A 9,021-nucleotide genomic window follows, 5' to 3' on the forward strand; every position below is an offset into this window, starting at 1 on the left:
CCGACAGTCAACCACCTTCACATATAACAGTATTAAGTTTGATCATTAGACTTTTGAATAAAAATATGTTCATTACATTATCAAATCGATATGTTATAGTAAATGGACTTTCGGGTAAGTTAGAAAATTTTATAAGTTCAGACTGTGGGTACTATTAAAACAGTTTGATAACTTTACACCAACAAGAGCTAGTACAGCCAGTGCGATTAGGGTTGATGTGTTTGCAACAATATCAAAGAGTCGGTAGACAATATACGTAAGGATGGGCAAGGTACTCAAGAGGCATAATACAAATATGTACGCTAAAAATCAACAACGACAGAGAGTTTTACTTTAAAAGATGATTGCCACTCACTTTCATTTGTTTCTCTACCAAAGAAGCCCACAAACAAGGCATGAAACCATCGCTAAAATAGCAAACCAGAAAGTGACCATCCCACTAAATTGTTCATATTTCTTCTTGTTGTGTCAGTCGAGATAACTCTACAACTACTTTATCACAGGTTTCAGACGAATCCACTCTGTGTGTTTCTTTAGAGTGCACGATATCATGGCTTAGTCGTAGTAAATAGTAGCAATTGAAAAAAAACAACTTACATTTCTAGTGCAAACGATGTTATCCGTTGAAGTTAGCTTTTTTTTACAGAAATTTGTTTGTCCTGTAAAAAGATGATATACAGGGTAAAAGAGGAGTTAATAGCCAATAATAGATGAGTATTAGATGACTCTAAGACGTAGAATACTCAATGCTTTGTACTCTAAACAATCGTTGTCTTTAGGGAGCGAATCCCTATATTATGTATGAAGCGAAGGAGTAAAAAAAAATTGTACACATAATATTAAGTTTTATTACACATATTCATATAATTCACAAACTTTCAGTGAAAGGAAAATGTCACAAAACAAGCAATAAAAAATTCGAAATATAAAATGATGTAGGGATGGCAGTACCAAAAAGAATTCCAATAAGAATATAGAATGATATAGCTATACATAGATCATCCGTAAATGACTTTCAATATCAAAATTTAATGTCGTACAGTGAAATGCATACATTACTTTAATATTACTGCAGTTGGAAGTTAGCTATTCCTGGCTGTTGGTATGCAGTTTGTTTTTCATAATATTATAGTCACGTCAGTGTAGACATCAATGTAGTGTAAGTAAGAACCTAAGACTTTCGCACAATGAAAACCAAATTGAGTCAAAGCATGAAAAAACATTTTATACTCGTGTATTTTACAGAGTAACCGTAAATTTTGATAGTGAAAGTAATATAGGACTGATCTAATTATGGCTACATCATCCTTATATTTTTGGTACTGCCATCCCTACATCATTTTACATTTACAAAATGTTTTTTATTACATGTATTCATTATGGCCAGTAGCAGTGTAGGTGTATCAACAAGGCTAAAAGTAATTCAGAATGTGTTATTTATAAGAACTAGTAAGCCCCGTATGTTAAGTGCCAATCCACTGGTATTAGTAAGAATAATCTGAAAAAGGTTTAGTTGTAAGTGCTACTAAAATGATTTTCATTAGGAGTAGCCTTCAAGTACTAACATGGTCAGTATGATTACTTATGACATAAACGTTTTATTGAACTCAATGTGGTTATCAGTTACGTATTTAATTAATATGATACTAAAGTTATCTACACATGTTAGAAAAATCCTTTGAGTTTAATCTTAACTGTGAAATAATCGACACTTAATGAATGTTACAAGTTTAATATAAAAAACTGATAACAAAATAACAATTAAAGATCTAAGGAAATTATCCACAACAAACTCTTATACTTAATATGCTGTCAAATACCCTATTCGTTTTTACATGTGATACTTCAGCAAAAGAATCTAAAAATTAACATATTTTATTAAATTCGTATATACATATATGGAGGTTATCAATAATTTCTCTAATCATATAATTTCCAGGAAAGGAATCAAGACCAGTCATTCGCACCTAATTGTATTTGTGTTTTTCTGTACGTAGTTTACCACTGATAACTAAATTTAGTAACAGTGTGACCTTGTTTAAAGAAAGTGTCTCAACTACTTGACTCATAGTAAAGTGTCCTTCGCAGAATCATATATAAGCTGTGAGATTAGCGGCGAGTCTCAGTTTCAGATTATTCATCGTCTAGTACAAAACGGTGTAGTAAGTATACGCTTGTCTATTTGTGTAAATTTCTCTGATTCTAAAACCAGATTTTAGTTCAGATTGGAAAGGAGCCTAAAAGTACTTGTTTTAATCAAAGATTGTACAAAAGGCTTAAATTTTTGAGACTTTATAAGTGATATAAGAAATTTTGTGTTTTACTTTGGCAGTTTGTAATATTTAGAACTTCAGGTAATTGGACCTAATTTGAATGTTTAAGCATTTTATAAAATCTTAATATCTAACGAACATCAGAGACATGACGAAAAAATCATGGCTTTATTACAAACCAATAGTAAAGCATATATATATATTTACTGACATACCGTCTTTAATCTTTATTAATGTTTCCTATGATAAAAGGAAAATATACGACAAACGGCTGAACTCTTTGAATGCCGTTAATGTGGCTTATTTTCTAAAATGACTTGCACAAACCGTTACGAAGTAAATTGACAAATACAAATTAGATAAAAGACCATAGAAATTAATTGGTCAGAGAATTTTTTTTTCATGAGCTAAAATAACACATCTTATATCTATGATCGTTATTTATGACATGGAATATTTCACTTCATATTTTTGTTTTCAGTGAAACTTTCAACAATGAAGTTAGTACTTTGCTTTTTCATTTTGTTCGTTCTTGTGGTGATCAGTCATGCACAATATCTGCAACACTGCAACCGTTGTGGAAGTCTAAACTTGCAACAACGACGGGTGTGTTGTAACAGCGGATTTACCCAGTGTTGCCGAATTCGTGTACCCCCTGACCAAACTTTTCCAGGATCAGGCGCCCCAGGACAAGGCGGCTATCCAGGCAGTTCTGGCGGCCTAGCCCGTAAGTTTTTGTTTGTTTGTTTTTATGAAATCACTGATTTTCTGTTATCCCCATACATAATTTAATTAAAAACGTTGATTATTGGCTCAAATAAACAATTTTTAGTTCAAATTAGTAAGTGTGCCTCCAATTTATATGATAAGTTTTCTGTTGTTCTGAGTAAGCTAGTGTTGTTTTCAAGTGCATGTAATATAAACCAGATATATCTTTATTCTTTTCCATTTTACTTATTTTATTGTATAAGATTTTGTACACTTTAAAGGAAGAGAATATATTTAATACTAAGATATGAAACTTTTATCGAATACCCCTGATATATGTGATAAATATTTTTTACATTTTCTCTATTTTCAATATTAAACAACAAATGAGTAAACATAACATTTAAGACCATTTTTTCTTCTACAAGACATGGTAAGGAAGAATTACTTTCGGTTCTAGAACTGACCAGCTGGACTGCAACTAGAGAGAGAGAGAGAATAGTTTATTTGAAACTTTATTTTTTGGAATTCACAAATTAACAAAACAATATTCGTATCAAAAAGTAAACATCTCAGAGATTTTTTGTGACAAATATTAGGTGTATGGTAACTCTAAAGTTTAATATGTTAAATCAAGAAAATAGATCATTAACAGTTTTATGTAATTAGTTTTAACATCAAGTGTGCGAGTCAATGGGAGTGAGTTTGGGCTTCAGAGGGATGATTGAGTTTTCAGGTTAATAAAAAAACGTACTCTTAGAAATTAATCGATCTGTTAAGCTAAAAAAGTCACATTTACTGCTAAAAGAATTCACTTCTCAATAGGCTACAAATTTCTGGAGTTTAGGGGTTGGACGAACTATATTCCTCTTGCACAAAATAGTAGAAGTGTTCGTATTACCTTAGTTACCTTACAGTAGCAAATAAGCTTCGTAGAGCCACATCTATCGGCCATATCTATCAATAAAATTTGCGAGACCTTGGGAGAAAATGACTGTATAGAGTTGAGGAACCAGATCTTGTACTTTACAATATGTAAGTCAAATATCGTGCTTTGTTGCTTTCAAATACAGAAATAGATATAGCTCCAGATATAGTAAGCAATTTAAATCTCTATCAATCATTTTTTATAAAAAGTGTTGAGAAAGAACTGGAAAACACTTTGGGAATCAACCCACTATACATCCATGGCTGACTCGTAGACTGAGTGTTAACGAGATGTAAAGAAAGCTATTTATTGAAACTTTTATAACTTCGTACAGATGTTCATTTTAAAAATGTTCTCAAAAGTTTTCTATCAACTGGACTCACCAAGTACACTTTTCACAACAATTATCCAAAGAAAATCAGTTTATTACCACAGTGTTATTTACAATTTTGAAAATATAGAACCTGGTATTCCGAACTATTATGCTACTGGTTCTGCTGGATTCTATCCTGGTGGTACTGGAGGCAGCATTGGTGTCTATCCTGGTGGTGTAGGAGGTACCGTCGGTGTGTATCCTGGAGGTACTGGAGGTAGCGTTGGAGTGTATCCTGGTGGCGGATATCCTCAGCCTCTTCCTAACGTACCTCTTGGGGGTGACGTTATTTTACGGAAAAAACCCGCAGCCTCCGAGTAACAAAATTCATAAAACATAAAATTCAGAGTCTAATTTGTAAGCAAATAAGATTTAAGAACTTTGCAAGTATTGTTTAAGATGTTTATAATAAATGTATTTCTATGTGACCTTTACGCTTTGTGTCATTCCTTAAAGAGCAAATGATATTTTACACCTAACTCTATGTTTTCCAACCCTAAATATTTAGTGGAATTAAAATGTCTCACGTCAAACAATGCTCTTAAGTAATTCATTAATGTAGTGGAAATGGCACTCACGGCGAAATACATATATGTAGACCTTATTTTCAACAAAACTTCACGTTTTCAAAATATAATCCTTAAAAGGACGCACTGCTACGAAACACATCAGAAGGTATTTACTTTTAGCAAGGCAAGAAACAAGGAATATAATTGATTCAAATTTCTCTGGATAGTTCACATTCAATCTCAGATGAAGCCTAGCCTCAATCAGAATTATTTATTAGTAAGTATGCCAAGTCGACGAGCCGAAAACCTGATTGTTTATCGGTAATATCATAGTTTTGTTTGTTTGTTTGGAATTAAGCACAAAGCTTCACAATGGGCTATCTGTGCTCTGCCCACCACGGGTATATTCCAAGTAAGAAAACCTCTTCTTCTCTAACTTCATCTCCCATCTATGAATGGGATATAAACGGGATATATATCTACTTATATATATAGATACTTATAGATATATATATCTACTTGATGAAACTATCTCCAAGAAATTAAAAACTATAATCAGGAAATCTGTAGAATGGCCATTTCTAGCCCTAAAAAGTCAACAGTCTCGGTACATTACTCTACAATGTAGTCTACCCTCATTGACATAGATTTTAATGGTAAAGATTAATTTCCATTATTTACATCGATAGGATTTTAAAATTCTATAGTAAAGTTCTCTAAAAGCACGCTATCTTTAGAAGCTAAAACAATTAGTCTTGTCATTTATGAAAATATAATTCTCGTTGAAACATTCATTCGGTTTTTGAGTAAATATATATAACACTTCATAAGGACTATAACAAACATTTCTTTATTTTATACAATAATATCTACATTTTACTGACATAATTCGTTATAGAAAACTCGAATTGCACCTAATTTCGTTTTCACTTGATCATTTGATCTTAAAGTTACAAAAGGAAAATTATCTAGTTTGTTGGAGGCAAGATATATCTATTCTCGCCGACATGCATATCGATTTCAGTATTGCGGACCTTTTAGCAAACTTCAAAAGTGTCTAGCTAGAGTTAATCCTGGTATTAACACAGTGGGTAAAGTATGTAAGAAATATGATATTGCTGACAATAAATCATCAGCTACAGCTGATAGAAATACTGCACAACAAGAAGTGGTAGAAGATTTGAATGCTGTTGAAGATCCAACGTTAAGTGAAGCAATTGCTAGGAGATTTATAAAACAATTATTACAGCTAAGAAAACATTCGATCTCGGCATTTCATCCATTATATATTATTTAAAAAATATAACAAAAATGGACACAGACAATATTCAAGAACCTACCTCAAATAATGGAAAACCTATGAGTAAAGAAAATTATCTTTTTGTCTGAAAATCTAGAAAAATTTGAATTTGAGTGATTATTATACAATTTGATGGAATGGGTATTACAGAATCGCTGTTAACAAACTTTTAACATTAAAAAGCATAAAGCAGTTCATTATATATCGGATTACCTAAAAAGATGCAATATAAAAAAAGCTTTAATATGTATTAAAAATGAAAGTCAAGAAATATTTTATGTATTCTTCATCAGCATATTTGCATCCAGTAGATAGCAAAAATCACAATACATGATGAATTATTAACATCAAGAAATCAGAGCAAATGAAATTCACGCTACAACTATGAAACCCAATAGATGGCAAGAAAATACACGAATCCTTACTGCACTAACACTGACGTGGAGGGAAGAATTGCCCTTTTCAACAACAGAATATGGTAATTTGATGACGAGGAGCCAACTTTGAGACTGATAATGGTTGGAGACGGCTTGAATGGGTAATGAAGAAAAACTTTAATATAAGGTTAACATAACAGCAAATGTACAAAGTTTCGACAAGGTTTAGTCATCATTATTAGAATAAGGTAATGACACCTAGTTCATTGTGTCAATTTACAAGTCTCTTTTAACATTTCAAAAGTCCTAAGAACCAAAATATTAAAACATGCCCAATTCTGGGAGAAAAGATGTGTTTTGACAAAAAGTCACTAAATGCTGAAAATTCTGTTGAACTTCACTTTATTGGTCGAATTTGAGTAAAATAAAGTATTTGATAAGATATTAAGATGCATTAAAATCCATTAAGCTAAATATATTTATTTCTTGCTCAAAAGTTGAATTTTGTTCAATAATCATGAAAAAATGAAAATTTTAATTCATTCAAAAGAACTCTGCTTTATAATGGTTGGAGCCGTCTCCAACCATTATTAGACTCAAAGTGGGTTCCTCATCATCGAATTTGAACTATGCCTTACCTTGAACAAACTGCAAGGGGAACAAAAGTTTGCAGACTATCAGTTTATAAGTGTATTTTATAACATAAAAGCTGTTCGAGTTATAAATTTATAAAAATTGGGTGTTGGAGGGATGCTATGATAAATAACACAACAAATCCTAACTTTCACACAATTTATTTATAACATAACATATTATTACGGAATTCATTATTACCTCACCAAGAGTTTTACATTAGCTTTAAGAACTCAATATATATATATACAGTATATATATATATTGAAAACGTGGTATACACTGTCAACGTGAATATCTAGGAAGAGGTAGCAGTGAAAGTGTAGGCTGTAGGGGTTCTTTCAACACCTAGCTTTTAATTTCCTTCCACAATGTTTCACATAATTAATTAATTGAAGGTCATTGGCTGCAAAAGCGTATTGCGGGCCCAAGTTGAAAGGTCATGGGTCAAAGTACTAAATGGGTGTAACTCAAGAAATAGTTCTTCATATCAGCATTATGGTGGTTGTTGGAAAAGGAACTTCATCTGAGTTTATGTAGCATTCCAACTGTGGCGGCCATTTGTTTCATTGCATTCCTCCATCGAGAGCCCCCACCTCCTACCCCGTGGCACAGCGGTATGTCTGCGGACTTACAATGCTAGGATCCGAGTTTCGATACCCGTGTTTGGAAGAGCACAGATAGCCCATTGTGTAACTTTGTGTGTAATTACAAAGAAACAAATCCTCTGTAGAGAGTTCTTGCGCACTTTTTTGAGATATGTAAGACGTTTGTGTGCCCTCATATTGTGGATGTTGTTTTATATTTTAATAAATGTTTTATTTGTTTATGATGTAAGGACGTGGCGCCATTTATAAATGTAATTAAAGTTATTTTACGTCAGAGATAACAAATGCTCAATAACAGCAATAATGGGTTGTGATCCCACTTCTATAACCTCTTATCTATATACATATATAAAGCATAAAATCTGTATCTGTGTGTTTGTACGTTATCCAACTACTCCGAAGTCGCTGGGCCAATCTACACGAAGTTTTGTAGGATGATACTTTTGAACAAGGAGGGATGTTAATGGGAAGAAAAGCTAATTTCCCTCAATTAGGAGAATTTTTCTAGATTTTTAAAATTTTGAATTGGTTATTAATGTGATATCCATTGCCTAAGTTGAATAAATGTATTTTTTATTTTGATTTATTTACTATACCTTACATACAAAAGATAGATAGCTCTTGAGATTGTTAAAAATTACTAAGTCTGAAAAATTCTTAAAGGAACATCAAATCAATGAAAATCAGTAAGACATGCGGAATAGCGAGTTACAACTATGTAGGCGCAATTCTTTAATTATACCTATTCTTCTTAGGAGGCTTTGTTTTATAACTATTAGTAGTAAAACACGCCCAGGAGCATACGGGTCTTTACCGACCATGTTTAATTTCGCATCCTTATACCGCCCCCCCAGTGGCACAGCGGTATGTCTGCGGACTTACAACGCTAGAAACCTGGTTTCGATACCCGTGGTGGGCAGAGCACAGATAGCCCTTTGTGTAGCTTTGTGCTTAACTTCAAATAAACAATAAACAAATCCTTATACCCTGACTTATCCCTCAAGTTCCCGACTTGTTTTGTTTTAGACTATTAACTATTGGTGGGGGTCCACATACTACATCATATCGAGTAATTTTATGTTTTTGCTTGTTTCAAGTGTTAATTGGCCATGGTGAGAATTTCAAATTGAGGGTAGGTTGGTCACATAGATTCACTTATAAATAATCCTGCCTAAAACAATTTAAAGTTCTGCGGTTATTGAGGATCCCCTCTTGTTGTTTATTGGAATAGTTCGTAAAAACTATTAAACCATAATTTTATCTTGCCATAAAAATACACTAAAAGAGTTACCAGACAAGATACTTAGGGAAG

The 9,021-nt window shown here is 32.6% G+C and overlaps 2 long non-coding RNA genes across 2 annotated transcripts in view; one reads left to right on the forward strand and one right to left on the reverse strand.

The window, feature by feature from the left end:
- The window catches only part of LOC106470390, a 20,694-nt gene extending 16,311 nt beyond the window's left edge, over positions 1 to 4,383 (reverse strand). Inside the window, exon 1 of the long non-coding RNA XR_001291491.2 lies at positions 4,374 to 4,383. This is a non-coding gene — a long non-coding RNA (uncharacterized LOC106470390). The remainder of the gene's footprint in view (positions 1 to 4,373) is intronic.
- On the forward strand, positions 2,115 to 4,435 carry LOC111088538. The gene is made up of 3 exons (XR_002613027.1): positions 2,115 to 2,162; positions 2,755 to 3,000; positions 4,371 to 4,435. It is a non-coding gene; the product is annotated as an uncharacterized LOC111088538 (long non-coding RNA).
- Positions 4,436 to 9,021: the final 4,586 nt, after the last annotated feature.

The sequence above is a fragment of the Limulus polyphemus genome, unplaced genomic scaffold (genome assembly GCF_000517525.1).
Source record: "Limulus polyphemus unplaced genomic scaffold, Limulus_polyphemus-2.1.2 Scaffold3978, whole genome shotgun sequence".
NCBI classification, from domain to species: domain Eukaryota; kingdom Metazoa; phylum Arthropoda; class Merostomata; order Xiphosura; family Limulidae; genus Limulus; species Limulus polyphemus.